Source organism: Bubalus bubalis, chromosome 18 (assembly GCF_019923935.1).
Source record: "Bubalus bubalis isolate 160015118507 breed Murrah chromosome 18, NDDB_SH_1, whole genome shotgun sequence".
NCBI classification, from domain to species: Eukaryota; Metazoa; Chordata; class Mammalia; order Artiodactyla; family Bovidae; genus Bubalus; species Bubalus bubalis.
This window is the reverse complement of record NC_059174.1, coordinates 14028976-14046880: the sequence shown is the minus strand read 5'-3', so window position 1 is coordinate 14046880 and position 17905 is coordinate 14028976. Positions and strand designations below refer to the sequence as shown.

Below are 17905 nucleotides of genomic sequence, written 5' to 3'. Positions count from 1 at the left end.
TATCCTTGGTGGGGGATATGTGGTGGGGTGCTGTGTGTGTATGTATGTGTGGGTTTGTGTGTGTGTGGGGGTATCTGTGGTGGTGGGGTGTTTGTGTGTGTTTGTATGTGTGGGGTGTCTGGTGGTGGGGCGCTGTGTGTGTGTATGCGTGGGTTTGTGGTGTGTGTTACGGGTGTCTGTGGTGGTGGGGTGTTCGTGTGTGTGTGGGGGGTGGTTTGTGGGTTTGTGGTGTGTGTTATGGGTGTCTGTGGTGGTGGGGTATTGTGTGTGTGTATATGTATGTACGTGTGGGTTTGTGGTGTGGGGAGGTGTCTGTGGCGGGGTGTGCTCTGTGTGTGTGTGTATGTGTGGGTTTCTGGTGTGTGTGGGGGTGTCTGGTGGGGGGGTGTTGTGTATGTGTGGGTTTGTGGTTTGTGTGGGGGTGTCTGTGGTGGGGGGTACTGAGTGTGTGTATGTGTGAGTTTGTGGCGTGGGGGGGTACTGTGTGTGTGTGTGTGGGTTTGTGGCGTGGGGGGGGTACTGTGTGTGTGTGTGTGTGTGTGTGTGTGTGTGTGTGGTGTCTTGGGCCGTCACGCAGTGCTCAGCTCTGGCACGGGTCACGTGCCTGGATGTGCGCAGTGCAGGGTGAGGCCTGGGCGCAGGGCAGGCAGGGCCAAGCCTGCGCACTAGGCTGATGACAGAGCTCTGTTCTAGAGGCCCTGTGCCTGCCGTCGTGGTCCGTTTCTTGTCCAGGGAAGAAGCTGCTGTTCTGTTCACTCTGAGCCTTTTGCTCTTTGTCCTGAGGCTTAAGTGAACCTTGGTTCATGTCCCTAGGACAGTGGCCTCAAAGGAGTCAGCGGCATCTGCAGCCCCCTGAGAGGGTGGCAGGTGGAGACCGCCCAGCTGTCGGCCCCTGGGGGTGCGTGGCTGCCTGTGTGGAATGGGGCAGTGCCCGGGGCCCTGCTGGGGTGGCTGATCCCACACTGCTGCCGGCGTCCTCGTTCTTGACCTGATCATTTGTCACCTTGGCCAAAGATGGAGTCGTATACCCTTTCTGCCCTCCCACAGCAGAGGGGCCCCTTGAGCCTGAGGAGGGCAGAGCCTGGGCACTGGGTGGGGAGCAGGTGAGATGGGAGGCCGGGCTGGCGGCGGGGGGCCCGGACCAGCCTGTCGGGCTACCTCTCTTACAGAAGCCCGGCGCTCTGTTCCTCTTTTTCAGGCTCACAACAGAATCAAACAGCAAGGTGTAGAGATTTCCCATACACACTCAGCGCCCACTCACTCACCCCAGAGGAGAGATTGATCTGTGTATTTATTTATTAAAAGTTTATTTATTTTTGGCTGCACTGTTCGCTGCTGCTCGGGCTTTCTCTGGTTGCAGCGGGAGGGGAGTCCTCTCTAGCTGAGTGCAGCCTCTGCAGTGCAGGCTCAGTTGCTGTGGACACGGGCTAAGCTGCCCCGTGGCGTGTGGTATCTTCCTGGCCATGCCCCTTGCATTGGCAGGTGGATTCCTATCCTCTGTGCCACCAGGCGCCTGCAGTTGATATGATGCTGCACAGACTTCGGCGTCCCCAGGGTCCACAGGCTGCGTCCGGCCTCCCTCTGGGTGCTGGCGGCTCTGTCTGTGCTGCGGTGTCTCCCCCCACCTCCCCTGTCTGCACTCTTGCCTTCTCCAGAGCATCCTGTGGTCAGGCTCATACTGCCTTCTCAGGTTGGCTCCTACCACTTAGTAACGTGCATTTAAGGGGCTTCCGTGTCCTTTCAAGGCTTGATAGCTCATTTTTCTTTTTCTTTTTTAGTGCTGAATAATAATAATAGCCCATTGTCTAGATGCTCCACAGTTTATTTATCCATTCACCTACTGAAAGGCGTCCTGGATCACTTTATTGTCTCTCGGGTCTTCTTGGATGGGAAGTAGACAGTAAACAAAGCCTGCTGCTGACCTCTGAACTCAGTTCTGACCTCTCTGTGAACTGCTTGGAAAAGGGGGCGTTGCCCCCTGGACACTTGTCCTATGCTGTCCTCCATTTCCGAGAGCCCTGGACTGTGCGGGATGTTGCTCCAGAGCACTGCAGCCTGAGATGCCTCTCGGGGAAGCCATCCCCCCAACAGTGCGAAGCCGTTGATGGGCAACAGGGAGAAGGATGGCCTCAGGCCCTGGTCTCCAGGGGTCTGAGGGTGCGCACCCCAGTCCAGAGGTGGTGCAGGGCCCTCACTGGGCCCAAGGGAGCCTGTGTGCCTGTCCAGTCACTGTGCTTTGGGCCACACCACTTAACTTTCCTTTCAGAGACTGGTCAGCAGTATTTAGCCTGGGCTTAAACATGTAGAGTCATGAGGTCTGTAGCCATTTGCGTGCTGCCAGTCTCCAGACTCAACCCACACACTGCGTTTTTGAGAATGGGCTCTGCTCCCAGACTCAGCAGTGGGGTTGATGCTCGGGGCCTGAGCCCTGTTCTGAAGCAGGTCTGCTGGGTGGTTCGGGTAGCCAGCTCAGGGACCGTCTATCCACCCCTGTTCTGCAGCTTCACTGCAAGGCCTTCATCCCCATCTGTAAATTACGAGATTCTGGACACTTGCATCCTGACCCTCAGAGTACTGAGTGCTGGGTCTGCACAGGGGTGCTTGCTGTTCAGTCTGCTGAGCAGGAAGCACGCAGGCCCAGTCCTGCCTGCCTGGGGCACAGGGCCCTCCCGCGTATCAGGGGGAGGAGAACCAACAGACAGGCCCGCTTCCCTGCTCCAGTCTCCTCCGTCCACACGGCCCTGGGAGACAGAAAGCCGGTGCTTCCTGGAGAGATGTGCTCAGATTTTTGTATGTTCATCTTTTACTTCTTCTCACACACATGTATTAAAGGGTCACGTTGTAGGTGTGGTCTTGGGAGGGTCTGTGACGGATTGGGGCCTGGAGTAGGCATCTTTCCTGCCCGCCCGTGTTCCTGGACCCTGTCGTTTTGGAAACGCTTCATGTTGGGAGCACCGAGGGGCCCAAATGAGTCCTGTCCGTGTCCCTGTCCGGGACATCTATCAATTAAAACTCTCATTTACTCATTTCGTTTAAAAAGTAGGAGTAATAAACCCATTGTACATAACTCTAAATAGCACAGCTTTACTCAAAAACCACTGTATTTTCCAAAATGAAAAACTGTCATATGTTCCTTTGGTTAAAGTATACCAGAAAAATGTAGTTGGAATAGGGAAGAATATTTGAATAGCTTTTTGGGGGGGCCACACCCTGTAGCTTGCAGAGTCTTTGTTCCCTGACCAGGGATTGAACCTAGGCCATGGCAGTGAAAGCACCAAGTTCTAACCACTGGATCATCAGGGAATTCCCTTTAATAGCTTTCTGGTACAGTTTTGGAGGTGGTGTTTGATACGATACTGAAACCTAACGAATGGCCATGTGGTGAAGGTCAGAGGAAGTGTGGGGTCCTGCTCTGGGTCCCAGTTAGTTCTTCTCAGCCGTGTTTGACCCTTGGTCTTTTTTGTACTGTAACTAGACCTTTTACCTGTTTTGAGTTCTGCAGCAGTGCCCGTGGGCAGTTGGTCAGCTGTGGTGTACTCAGTTCTTTCCATCTTTCAGATGCTAACATTTTATTTTGCTGCTTTTGTTTTTCCTTGTTAGTTCTCTCATCAGAGGAGCCTTTAAGCCACCAGAAGCTGTCTGTTCATAGAGTTTTCCAAAATTCTGGTATTTGATCAAATACTTGAATTTTAGCATTGGCAAATTCCCAGTGGTTAGGACCCTGAGCTTCTGATACTGGGGGCCTGGGTTCAATCCCAGTGTGGGGAAATAAGCTCTCTCAAGCTGTGCGGCCAAAAATAAAAAGAATTAAAGCCAAAGTTCAGGTGTTTTCCTGGAAGTGGCAGTCTCACTTTGTTCATTTTCTAGAAGCAGTCTGCCAAATTCCTGTGTCTCTAGAGCCTGCCTGTCAGTCATTCTCCCATATAAAAATGGTGTTCCCTGAAAAAATGCTTTTGCTGGAGGCAACTATTATTGGTACACGGGATAAATGTTTCATGTGCATTTCATATTTTGTCACATAGAATATGAAAAAGACAAGTATGGAAAGGCCTGGTGTTTAATGAAATTAACAATTACTACTTCATCATGGAGGTTCTTAAGCAATTGGACCATCACCTTTGCATCATGAGTGCAAATACCACCCCAGCCAAAGAGGCAGTGTTGCTATGAAAAAAGTTTCCAAAGTGGGTTGCCAAAATTCCTTCGGGTCCTTGGACCACATTTTATAAACAGCTATACTGAGCTCTTCAGCCTGTATGAGAAATCGTAGTTTAACAAATCAAGTCAGCCTGCATGCTTGTTGGTCACTCAGAATGTGACAGCCTCAGGAAACCCCCAGAGTGTGCATTACTTCTCCCCAGTGCGTCAGTGCTTGAGTCTGTGTGCATTTTCAGAAGGCTCCTGATCCGGTAGAGCCTTGGTGGTAAGTCCCCTCCTGTAGTTGTCAAGGGGACATGAACATAGGCCCCCTTTAGAGTAGGTGTCTGTGTGTGTCTCCCGGGTTGGTCTTTTGGTGAGCTCGCATTCTCAGCTGTGGGTCAGTCCCCTCAGCTGCTTTCCCTTCCTCTGGCCTCCCCTTTCTCTGCAGACTGGCAGCAGAAAGGCAGCAGAAGGCCGAAGGCCAGGCACCCTGCGTGCCTCTGCTCCCGGGCGGCCGCTCCCGGGACAGGTTGCTGGGCGCCGTCCCGCCCTCCTCTAGCAGCGCCGGCCCCTGCCTGGGCCTCAGCCGGTTTCCTTGCATAGTTCTACCTGTGCAGAAGCTGTCTCCAGACTGGCTGTGTGCCTCACAGCTTTACACACCGATTCTCTTGGTTGTGAACCATGTAGCTCACACTTGGCTGACTGAAGTTTTGTCTTTAGTGGTTCAGCCTTGTCACTTGATCTAAAAATTTGTCTTTGTTTTTCCAGATTTTGCAGGTCTTTTAAGATGATCTGGATTGTGATGACTCAGAACATATTGGTACACAGTTGCTGGCTTGGAGTTCTGTGTGATGTTGTTCAGTTGTTAGGTTGTGTCTGTTTGTGACCTCATGGACTGCAGAACGCCTGGCTTCCCTGTCCTCCATTATCTCCTGGAGTTTGCTCAAATTCATGTCCCTTGAGTCAGTGATGCTGACTAACCATCTCATCCTCTGCTGCCCCCTTCTCCTTTTTGCCTTCAATCTTGCCCAGCATCAGGGTCTTTTCTGATGAGGTGGTTCTTCGCATCAGGTGGCCAAAGTACTGGAGCTTCAGCAATAGTCCTTACAACGAAGGAGCAAACATCTTTTAATTTCATGGCTGCAGTCACTGTCTGCAGTGATTTTGGAGCCCAAGAAAGTAAAGTCTGTCACTGTTTCCACTTTTTCCCCTTCTGTATTCTGTGAAGTGTGGGACTGGATGTCATGTTCTGAAATTTTTTTGAAAGTTGAGTTTTAAGCCAGCTTTTTCACTCTCTTCTTTCACTTTCATCAACAGGCTCTTTAGTTCCTCTTTGTTTTCTATTATGAGAGTGATATCATCTGCATATTTGAGGTTGCTGGTATTTCTCCCAGCAGTCTTGATTCCAGCTTGTGACTCATCCAGCCCAACGCGGGCTTTTGCCCGTGGCAGCGAGCGGGGGCTGCTCTCTAGTTGCGGTGCGCGGGCTGCTCATTGCAGTGGCTTCTCTTGGTGGGAACACGGCCTCCAGGGCGCCCTGGCCTAGTAGTTGGGGCACACAGGCTTAGTTGCTCTACTGCATGTGGGGTCTTCCCAGACCAGGGCTATCAAACCCGTGTCTCCTGCATTGGCAGGCGGATTCTTTGCCACTGAGTCACCAGGGAAGCCCCAGTGAATATAATTTCTGAGAAGTGAAGGTGTAGTCTTTTGTTTCTGTTTTCTTGTCGGGACCAGTTTCTTCACCCTCTTTCTTGCCATAGAGGGCAGCCCTTGGCCAGCCTAGGACACGGGAGCCCGTCCGAGCCTCCCTGCTGTGGACCGGGGTGTCTCCATCTCCAGCAGGGACGGGGCAGGCGGGGAGGCTCCTGGGCTGAGGTCTCAAGGTGTGAGCACCACGGGCGCTGTAGCTGTCTGGGGAGTGCATTTACTCAGATGTTCTGGGTCCTGGCCATGGAGAATTGGCGTTTCTTTGAACCTTCTCTCTGAGCCTGTGTTCAGAAAAGCTAGAATAGAGGAGCAGTAGGATTTGTTCGTTAGGTGTTGGCTTCGGGGCTGCCTAGAAAGCATTTAGTTGTCCAACTAGAAAGTCATGAAGAGGGTAGAGGTTACAGGTGGCATACAACATCTGTCGGTTGTTCGGGATGTGGGGTTTAGCTGCGTTTCTGCAGCAGAGCTGGCGGTGGCTTGGATGCTGCTGGGTGCCTTCCCTTTGTGGCTCATCTCTGGCTGGAATCCAGCCAGGCTTCCTGGGAGGGGTTCTCTCTGTGTGGGGTGCTCTGTGCCACACGCTGCCCTGTGCTGGAGGATAGATCTCATTTCCTTTTTATGGCCTGGAAGCTCTTGCCTCTAACCAACTCTGCTGTGGAAAGTGGCTTCTTGGTGCGTGCTTATGTCTGTGCTCATGCATGTGCACACACACAAGCTCTCACGTATGCACCAGCAAACTCCTCATGGACCTTCCGTGATGCAGACACCAATGGGGCTGTCATTAGGATTGAATTCTGCATATACTAAATGTGGGCTGCTGTAAAATGTTGTCAGACCAGAGGACATGTGTTTGAGGCAAAAGGAAGGAAAAGATCATTCCCTGTCCCTAAGTTTAAAATTTTTTTATGTTTTATTCCACTCCCCCCCTTCCCCCGCGTTACTGAGACACAATTGACATTTCACCTTGTGTAAGTTTCAGGTGTGCAGAGAAATGACCCCATGTATCTAGTCATCTTCTGTCACCTCACACAGCGGTAAATGTTGTTTCTTGTGATGAGAACTTGTAAGACCGCTCTGTCCTCTCTGCCATCTCCCTCCTCCACCACACCTGACTCTCTGTGCCAGCTGCCTCTCGTGGGCTCCCTCTCAGCTCTGTGTGTGTGTCGATCGCTGTTGTGTTCTGCATCAGTGTCCGTATGGAGCTGAGGCACACGCCTTTGTCTCAGAACAACTTCAGGGCAGGTGGCTCCTGAGCACGACGGGGGGAGGTTGCAGACGGGTCTCACCTGCTTCCTGAGATGTGCTTGACCTTCTGAGCAGGCTGTGGCCAGTGACTCCCTGACCCTCCAGGCAGGCTCTGGGTTTGGCTCAGGGCTAGACTTGCAGGCGTGTCAAGCAGCTGGCCAGTCCCTTTGGCGTGCCCTGTCCCAGGGTCTGAGGGTGGAGTCTGGGACAGGCTTCAGCTTAGGGAATGTTCTCCTTCCGGGGGGATTTCAGGACTCAGGACAGGTGAGGTGTTTTAGGTTCTTTATCTCACCTGTGGCTCTTAGAGCGCCTCTCTCTGTGGGAACAGAGCTCTGGTGAGTGTGACCACCATCACCTCCCCTTGTGGGCGTGCTGTGGGGGAGGTGGGAGGGTGGGTGGGTGGAGGCTTCTCTCCGGGGTCAGTGGGGCCTACACTGGTGCACTTGGTGTCTGCTTCTTGACTCTTCTCCGTGGGCTCTCCACCCGCCGTATCTGCACTGTGTGGAGCACTGCGCCCCCGCTGCTTCTGGTTCAGCTCTGTCACTGCAGACACAGGTTAAATGGCAGATGTCTACATAGCGGGACGGGGAGGCTTGAAGTCAGACAGAAAGCAGCCTCAGGAAGGGCTTGTCCCGCTGTTCCAGCAGAGGTGGGATGTCCGTGCTCCCTCAGGGCTGCCTCCTGGCAGGTTTCTGTCCTGTTGGAACTTTTGTCCACAGGCTCACCCTCTCCTCTGTGGCTCCTCCCACTCCTACCCCAGGTGACCTTGGTCCTCACACCTGTCTGGGCCCTAGTCAGCACCGAGCATCTTCTTTTGCCTTAGGTCACAGGTGGGCATTTCCAAGTGGCAGGAGGCTCCTGGAGAACCAGGCAGTGGTGGTCCGAGGAGGGGGACAGGGCTTGAGAGGGACTGTTTCCTGAGGTTGTACTCCGGGTGAAGAGAGTGCGCCCCACAGCCTGGGACGCATGCGTTGCTCCCCACTGTTCTGTTCTTGTACAGAGCAGTGGGGAAGACAGGGCCTGATGACTGGTCCTGGCAGTTGTACAGGTTGGTGTGGAGCCCTGCAGATCTGGGGACTCAATCGTGTGTTTCTGTGTCACTTTAGGGTGTGTTTCTGTGTTACTTTAGGGAAGGTTGCTGGTGAGTAACACTTGTAATCCTAAGTGGAGAGGGGGAAATATTGATTCATTGTTTCGCTGGAGACTTGAAGGTGGGGGATTTGTCTTTAGTTTTCTTGTAGTGTATCAGTATTATCCAAATTTTTTTTTACAATGAAGACAGACCCTTCCTCACCTCTCTTACTGTCTTAAGCCCTGAACCCAGCAACTGGACTGTGTTATGAGGGGTTGGGGGCCTGAGTCCTTGGAAGAAAAACTATGACAAACCTAGACAGCATATTAAAAAGCAGAGACATTACTTTGCTGATAAAACTCCATCTAGTCAAAGCTATGGTTTTCCAATAGTCATGTATGGTTGTGAGAGTTGGGCCATAAAAAAGGCTGAGCACCGAAGAATTGATGCTTTTGAACTGGTGCTGGATAAGACTCTTGAGAGTCCCTTGGGCAGCCAGAAGATCAAACCAGTCAATCCTAAAGGAAGTCAACCCTGAATATTCACTGGCAGGACTGATGCTGAACTCCAGTACTTTGGCCACCTGATGCAAAGAGCTGACTCCCTGGAAAAGATTGCTGGGAAGATTGAAGGTGAGAAGAGAAGGGGACGACAGAGAACGAGATGGTTGGATGGCATCACTGACTCAGTGGACATGAGTTTGAGTAAGCTCTGGGAGATGGTGAAGGACAGGGAAACCTGGCATGCTGCAGTCCGTGGGGTCGCAAAAGTTTGGACATGACTTAGCAACTGAACAACATTAACTGTTTTAAGATAATTGACAGTGGTATGAAAGTTGAAAATCCAGACAAAAAAGTTATTTGACAGAGCATAGTTGAATAAATAAATGGCCTTGTGTTTTAAAGACTGCACTTGTATTTCTGGGTTAGGCTATAAGGCCGGGACAAAGTGTCGATCTCTAGTTCTGGAGAGCCGGGTGCAGTGGAGGCTGCAGTAATGACCGCTTTCGGCTCTGCCTTGGCCCCTGCACTGGGCACGGCTGACACGTCTACCTTGGCTTTCTGGGCTCTGGGGAAGGAGGAGGTGGGTCTGAGCAGGGGTCTCTGCCCCCTGCTGCCTTCCCGGCCTCCACAGTATGGCCACACGGCACCTGGACTCGAAGCGTCCCCAGTGGTCTAAGGGGGAGAGCAGACATGGTCTGAACAGTGCTGGGAGGCCACGGCCCAGAGAGCTGCCCTGGCTGTGCTGTGTCACCCGGTGGGTGAGCCAGGCCAGGGGCAGGGTGAGCCAAGCCAGGCCCAGCCGTCTTCCCCCTGCCTGACATCCATTCCTGGGGCTGAAGATGTTCACCGACACTGGATGGTGAAGTGAGTAACTTCAGGGTGTGTGTGTGTGTACACAAACATGTCCACCAACAGATACTCTCCAGGCAGGATCTGAGTCGTCACGGGACATTGCTTTCTTGCGAAGAGAATTCTGAAGGTTTGGTTCTGTGGCTCATGTGTCCTGATGAGCCTGTGGACAGGGTTCTGTCTGGCCAGGACAGGGGCCTGGGCTATAGGGCGGGCCTGGGCCCCTGCTGTGGAACTGGGGCCACACTGGGTCCTGCTGGCAGTGCTGCAGGGCGTCCCTGTTGGGCACTTGACAGTCCAGCTCCGCAGGTCTGATTCAGGTGTGGCTTCCCCTTTGCACAAAAGGCTGCTTCTGGACGCGTCCGAGGCGGCCTCACATGGAATCAGCTGCCAGTGCAGACCCAGGAGATGAGGCGACTGCGACTGGCACTTGTTTGCGGCGAAGGGGTGGCGGGCGGGGCTGTGCACTGACTCCCCCGTGTGACTGCCCCGTGGTCCTCGGTGCAGGAGCAAGTCCACCTGCTTGTGAGAGCTGAGAGTGGGCTGTCCCATGGAGGTGCCTCACCTGGTTTTTGGATGGAGTGCTTGTCCCGTGTGGCTCTTTGTTGATGGCGTACAATTGAGGGGCAGGCCACAGGAGAGCCGCTGCCTGTTCGGACTGCCCGCCCAGGGATGTTGCGGTTTCTTTCTGCAGCGCTCCCTCGGTCACCCAGGCCTGTGTGGCTGTGTGGGTCAGTAACTTGCTCTCCTCTCAGGGTTGGGCCCTGGGACCTGTTGAGGCCACGCCTGGCATGACATTTGTTATCAGGGCTACATTTCAGGCAAGACCCACTCAGCCTCTCCCCTCCTTTAGACACCAGGCCTCGTGTGGGTCCTTCACGTGGAGACTGGCAAGTGCACTTGGCGGCGCCTGCGTGTCTTTTCTTGGCCCTTGGGCCTGCGTGCTCTGGGTTGTTGCTTTGTCCACCAGCCAGAGCACCTCCCTCTGGGGCCCCGAGAACGCAGGTGTGGCCACCAGGGGCCCTAGCGGAGCCTGTGGCTTAGCCAACCTGGGAGCAAAGGAGTTAAAATTGTATTGGTGTTCTGTACTTGGTGGCCAGAAATAATCATCTCTTCACAATGAATTGCTTAGTAGAAAGGAGGTGCTTTTATATACCCATCTATCTTTGGACCTGGATTGAGTAGTTTGGAGATGCAGAAAATGGAGTGTTAAATAAAGGTGAAAGTGTTTATTTTTGCGCAATAAGGAAACTGAAATGGCAAGTGTCTGTAGCAGGTCATTTCCTTCTAAATTTTTTGTTTTTCTATTTACAAGAATCTTCGATGAAAACAGTGACGTGAATGGAGCTGATGCCTCGTTTGCCCTCTGCCTCCGTTCCCACTTCTATAAGCGCGAGGGTGTGCACCGCGCATCCCCGGGACCTAGGCCAGCACTGCGCAGCAGCCGCTGAGGCTGGGCATTGGGCACGGCTGGCCTCTGCCCGCCCGCGTCTAGGCCACGTTGCTCCAGCCCAGCGGCCTCCTAACCCCATGTTCAGTTTCCAGGGCAGACCAAGATCCCCGTTCACTGCTCGTTGACACTTGATTTTTCTTTAAAGTAATTATCCTGAAGTGTTTCACTCCACCTAGAGCTCTTGGTGAATTAATTCTTCTCTGTTCTGCTTGGCCCCTCAGCGCAAACATGGAAAGTCGAGCACTTTTGATGGTTGTTAAGTTGGCTGCAGGCGGCGCCCTGTGTCACAGTAGTTATGGTGGTGATTCATCAAGGAGATGCCTAGGTGTTGGGTGGTCTGGTTCTCTGTGTTCAAGGCATCCTTTCTTCTTCACCTTTTGGGCTTTCAGGGCATCACCTTCTGAGACCTGAGTGGAGTGAGTGGGTGTGGGGCCTATCCGCAGCACAGAAGCCTCTGGGCCTGGCTGCTCTTGGCTTTGAGAGACAAAGTTCAGAGAATGTTCACACAGGCCCCCATTGGTCACACAGCAGAGCTGAACCTCCAGTTGCCGCACTCTGACCTTTCTGAACAGAACACCCGCTTGGTTGAAGCAGAGCCTCTGTGTGAGGCCCGTGGGGAGGGCCATGAGGGAAAGGTCTCACCCAGGTTGCTCCCAGGGGCCCAATGCCAGCCTGGCCTGGAAAGCTGGTCCCAAGACCAAGGCACATGTACACTGCTGCCTGTGTTGTCGCAGATCTGCACACGTGTAGACATGGGGAGTGGGAGTGGATGTGGGTGTGAAGCCCCCTGTGACGTGGGCAAGAGCCCAGAGGCTGCAGCCCCACTGTTCACAGGGATCTGTGACGTGGGGCTGGAAGTTGCAGTGAGACCCACAGTCTCTCCTTCATTAAACCCAGCAGCAGGGTATGTGGGTGGAGTGTGTTTATGTGAGGGTGTGTGTGTGTGGAGGGGGTGTGTGGATGTCTGTGTGTGTTGTGTTTATGTGAAGGTGTGGATGTGTGTGTGTTGTGTTTATGTGAGGGGGTGGGTGTGTGTCGGGTATGTGGGGTGTGAGGGTGTGTGTGGGGAGTGTTCCTGTGTGTGGGGGTATGGAGGGGTCTTTGGGACCCAAGGTTGTGGATGTGCTTGGTGGTGGCGGCGTGTGAGGACCGCGTGCCCCTGGAGGAGCCTGGGGGCTGTGGTTGTGAGAAGTGGGTGTGGCCTCACAGAAGGAAAAGGACCAGATGTCAGCAGTCAGCATAGTAATTACGCCTGCCTTGCGTTGTAAAGGCCTTGCTGCTTCTCACTGCTCTCAGCGCAGTGTTCTTCACAAAAGGAATGGAGCAGAGGAGGTGCGCTGGGGGAGGGCAGGGTGTTGTCGGCCCCTCCCCAAGGTCCTTCCCTCACCCAGAGCACCCAGCTTGCTCCTGGCTCTGTCGCCCCCGCTGCCCCCACCCCAGTCCCAGCACAGAAGGAGCAGCCGGGGGCAGCCCCTTCCCGGCTCCCTTGCAGGGGTGGCCTTGGGGAGGACCTCTTTGTGCTCCTCCTCATCCAGGGAGAAGGGCCATCCTGCCGGGAAGGAGGCGGGCCGGGAGGGACTATGATGCCAGAGTTAAAAACGGCCCTTTGTCATCCCATCTACTGTGTCTCTCTGTGGCTTTGACTCTTCCAAGGACCTCATATCCGTGGGATCTTACAGTATTTGTCTTTCTGTGACTGGCTGCCTCACTGAGCATAATGTCCTCAATGTTCTCTGTTCCTCAAGATCCCGTGTGGTAGCGTATTGCAGGATTTCCTTCCTTTTTAAGGCTGAATGATGAATATTCTATTGTATAGGTAAACCACATTTTGTCATCCATTCATTTGTTGATGGACACTTGGCTTGTGTCCGTGTTTTGACTCTTATGAGTAGCACTCCTGTGAATGTGAAAGAGCAAATAACTCTCTGGAACCCTGCTCTCATTTGCGGGGAGGGTATGTGCTCAGGAGTGGACTTGAGGGGTCGCATGGTAATTAGGAGCTGGGCTTTTTGTGGACCCTCCCAGTGGCTGTGGCGTCTTACATTCTCCCCACAGCGCACCATGGGTTCAGGAGCCACCCCTGCCAATAGCTGGTCCTGGGCCTTGGAGGTGATGGCTGAAGGGCCTGGGATCAGCCCTTGAAGGCAACAGCCTGGCTTCTGTTGACATCTTTTATGTGTGATGTCCTTTTTTTTTTTTTTAAAAAAAAAATTATTTGGCTGTACTGGGTCTTAGTTGTAGCATACAGGATCTTCATTTGCAGCATGTGGGATCTAGTGTCCTGACCAGGCGTGGGACCTGGGCCCTGTGTCGGGAGTGCAGAGTTTTAACCACTGCACCACCATGTCCTTTGAGGGGAATCCCCAAAATTACACTGTACCTTTTTCACAGAACTGACACTTCAATCTGCAGTGTTGTTCTGGAAACAACAGTTCAACTGGCATATGAACACCTTTATGCCAATAAATTTGGCAACTTAGATAAGATGGACAAATTCCTTAAAAGACACAAATTACCTAAGCTCACTGAAGAAGAAATGGATCGCCTGAGTAACCCTGTGTCTATTAAAGAAATTGAATTTTTAATTAAAATCTTGACACAAAGAAGCCTTCAGTCCCTGGTGTCCTCACTGGTGATTTCCACCATCCCTTAAAGAGTGGGGAGCATCCGTCACACACAGGCTTCCCCTCTGTCCTTGAGGCAGAGTCACCTGGGTTCTGGAATCAGGGAAGGTCGTGCTGAAAAGCCACAAGCCAGATCCCACATGAATGTGGCTGTGAAGACCCTGACTTTGAAGCAAAGTAGATTAGCGATTTAAAAGGATAATGATGCAGGCAGGATTTATCTCAGCAGCTCATATTGGATTTAACATTCAAAAGTCAATCACTGTAACATGCCAGACTGACACCTAAAAAAGAAAAACTGGGAGATCATCTCGAAAGATGCAAAGAAAAGAAAGTGACAAAATCCCATATCCCTTCATGCCAAGTTCAGAAGGCCTCCTTCGTCTGCTGAGCAACTGGGGCCCTACCGTGGGCTCGGTGCACATACCTGTGAGTAGCTTGGCTGAGCCTCTCCTGACACCAGGTGAAAGTGGGCTGCTGCGGGCACCTCTTTTGTTCTCCTCTTAAAAATAAAAATAACCTTATTGCTGAAGCAATACTCTGCATTGTGGAAAATTAGGAAATAGTAATAAGGAACTTTTTTGCATAAAATACCATATTTTCATCACCTGGAGAAGAGATCTTGTGTGTGTGTGTGTGTGTGTGTGTGTGTTTACACGTGTGCATACATGCAGAGATGGGCACAATAAAGGACAGAAAAGGTGTGGACCTAATAGAAGTAGAAGAGATTAAGAAGAGGTGGCAAGAATACACAGAAGAACTGTACAAAAAAGATCTTAAATTAGTGATGGTGTGATCACTCACCTAGAGACAGACTTCTTGGAGTGCGCAGTCAAGTGGGCCTTAGGAAGCATCACTATAAACAAAGCTAGTGGAGGTGCTGGAAATCCAGCTGAGCTGTTTCAAATCTGAAAAGATGATGCTGTAAAAGGGCTGCACGCAATATGCCAGCAAATTTGGAAAACTCAGCAGTGGCCACAGGACTGGAAAAGGTCAGTTTTCATTCCAGTCCCAAAGAAAGGCAATGCCAAAGAATGTTCCAACTACCCCACAATTGCACTCATCTCACATGCTAGCAAAGTAATACTCAAAATTCTTCAAGCTAGGCTTCAACAGTACATGAACTGAGAACTTTGAGATGTTCAAGCTGGATTTAGAAAAGGCAGAGGAACCAGAGATCAAATTGCCAACATCCGTTGGATCATAGAAAAAGCAACAGAATTCCAGAAAAACATCTACTTCTGCTTCATTGACTACACTAAAGCCTTTGACTGTGTGGTTCCCAACAATCTGTAGAAAACTCCTACAGAGATGGGAAGACCAGACCATCTTATCTGCTTCCTGCGAAAACTGTATGCAGGTCAAGAAGTAACAGTTAATACTGGACATGGAACAATAGACTGGTTCAAAATTGGGAAAGGAGTACATCAAGGCTGTATATTGTCATCCTGCTTATTTAGCATATGCATAGTATATCATGAGAAATGCCAGGCTGGATGAAGCACAAGCTGGAATCAAGATTGCTGGGAGAAATATCAATAACCTCAGAAAGCAGATGACACCACCCTTATGGCAAAAAACTAAGAGGAACTAAAGAACCTCTTGATGAAGGTGAAAGAGAAGAGTGAAAAAGCTGGCTTAAAACTCAACATTCAAAAAATGAAGATCATGGCATCCAGTCCCATCACTTCATGGCAAATAGATGGGGAAACAATGGAAACAGTGACAGACTTTATTTTCTTGGGCTCCAAAAGGACTGCAGATGGTGACTGCAGCCATGAAATTAAAAAACGCTTGCTCCTTGAAAGAAAAGCTATGAGAAACCTAGACAGCATATCAAAAAGCAGAGATATCACTTTGCCGACCAAGGTCTGTCTAGTCAAAGCTATGGTTTTTCCAGTGGTCATGTATGGATGTGAGAGTTGGACTATAAAGAAGGCTGAGTGTTGAGGAATTTATGCTTTTGAACTGTGGTGCTGTAGAAAACTCTCGAGAGTCCCTTGGACTGCAAGGAGATCAAACCAGTAAGCTCCGATACTTGGGCCACCTGATGCAAAGAGCTGACTCATTAGAAGAGACCCTGATGCTGGGAAAGATTGAAGTCAGGAGAAGAAGGGGATGACAGAGGACGAGATGGTTGGATGGCATCAGTGATTCAATGGACATGAGTTTGAGCAAACTCTGGGAGATGGTGGAGGATGGGGAAGCCTGGTGTGCTGCAGTCCATGGGGTCGCAAAGAGTTGAACACAACTGAGCGACTGAGCAACAGCAAACAGTAACAATGCATGTATTGTGTGTGTGAGGCTGCAGGGCCCAGGTGTTCCTGCACTGGCCCCGGTACTGCTCTGGAATGTTGGCAGCTGTGTGGACAGCCCTGTGGTCAGTGGTCAGCGGCTGGGGTGAAGGAGTGGCCTGATTGCATCTGGGGGAAGGCTCCTACTCAGGGCTGCACTCACGCCCTGGGAGCCGATGCCTTGCAATAAACCTCTTAATATGCATATCTGTGTTTCTGATGGAACCCTGGCTGACGCGTATATAATATGTATTTATTAATTTTACAGTCCTGTTTTTACAGTCGGTGATTGTTGGTGTGTCCTGTTTTTACAGTCGGTGATTGTTGGTGTGTGTCAGCGAGCTCTGTCTGGTGTACTGTGGGGCCGCGGAGAGGCCTCCAGGGTGCAGGGCCTCGCCCCCGGCCTTTCCCTGACACAGTTCCCGCCCTGCCCACCAAGCCCTCCTCTGCCTCTGCCCTTCTGCACTAGTGCCTTGGCTGTGCCTTTCAGCTTGCCTGTTTTATGGGTCATTAAGATGAAAGTCCACTTTTGACTGTGTAGGCTCTGTTACATGTCTGCTTTTTATTGGTTTTGTGTTACTAACTTCATCACGTTTCTTCTATGCTGTTAGATATATTCTGATTTGAAAAGCCTCTTTTTTGAGATATTTTTTGGAAGTAAACACTTTTTCCTCTAAGAATCACTGTTACCGGTGTCTCCCAGTTAACTGAAGGGAGCCTCTGCTCTGCAGGGGTGGCTGCTTCCCCCCTGGTTGTGTCCAGGGCTCTCTGCTTGCTGTTTAACCCGGGTGTCTTTCCTCTCCTCTCAGTCTTTCTGGGTTGTTACGTTCTCACCGTCCCTTGCTCATCCTGAGCTGGGCAGATGCATTTTCCGTTCTAGTCTGACGTACTTCGTCTTCAGCTGTGTTTCCTAGTCCTCTCACTTTGGTACTTAATAAACGTTTAGTTCTGTCACTCTGTCACACTTGACTTCTGTTTCTTTTTTCTTTTCTATTTTGCCTTTTTAGTTTTTTCCTCTACAAGTTTGGGAATTACACATTTTCGTGGTCACCTTGGAAGTCAGTGATGTGTGACAAACCAGCCTTTCTCTTGGTTTCCTGGTAGCTGTACGGCTTTTGAAGATTTTGAAACTTGTATGGCTTTGAAGAAGTTCATTGTGAGATGTAGGGAAACGACCCCCTGACTCTGACCCTCTCGCCTTTCCTCACAGTTCTCATCTCCTCGTTTCCTGTCCTGTGTGTGTGTGTATATATTTTCACCTGCAACTTTCACTTCTTCCGAATGATCTTTACTGAAGCTTCATAATGAAACCAGAGAAGTGCACTGCAGTGTTTCCTGAAGGTGAAGACAGAGGGGAGAGCTGGCCCTGACCTGTGCAGGCCTCAGCCGGGCTTCTGCCTACCTGCGATGCGAACCTTGCTCTCGCCCCTGGTTCTCCTACTCCCAGATGCCTTCTCCAGGCTGCAGAGGAGTGCCTGCATTTGTCCCCAAGACTCCTTGATTCAGCATAATTTTGGAAGATGGAATTATTTTATCCTCTCAAGTCTGTGTTGGTTGGTTCACTTGGAGCTGCTGACCAGTGGCTGTGGTCCTTGGAACTGGTCCTTGGATGCCCTCCCTGCACAGAGGCCTGGTCAGTACCCTTGTGATTACCTGAGCCCAGACAGTACCATCTGTTCAGCTGAGACTTGTCAGGGGCTGTAAATAAAATAACACTTGCGAGTACAGCTCCGTGCAAATGCAGTTGAAGTGGATCGTCAAGCCCCACGCGCTCCCTGTGGAGTGGGGGCTGCTGTTGTCGTCGTTGATAGTCGCTTTGGGTCCTGGGCACTTGCCTGGGTCCGTGTGGCCCCACAGGGCAGTGATGCTTGTCCTCATTTATAGACAGGGAGATGGAGTGGCGGGTTGAGGGGCTTGCTCACGACTTCAGCCCGTGAACATGAAGTGTGTGCCATGGCCACAGCCACCCCACAGGTGATGAGGGGCCCGACTTCCTGAAGCCCTGGCCTGAAGCAGCC

General features: G+C 51.5%; 1 protein-coding gene and 1 non-coding gene across 7 annotated transcripts in view; one reads left to right on the top strand and one right to left on the bottom strand.

Moving 5' to 3' along the window:
* ANKRD11 (ankyrin repeat domain 11) overlaps positions 1-17905 on the top strand; it is a 119188-nt gene that overhangs the window by 59191 nt on the left and 42092 nt on the right. The gene's annotated exons all lie outside the window — the stretch shown is intronic.
* On the bottom strand, positions 3232-3303 carry TRNAE-UUC. The gene has a single exon. It is a non-coding gene; the product is annotated as a tRNA-Glu (tRNA).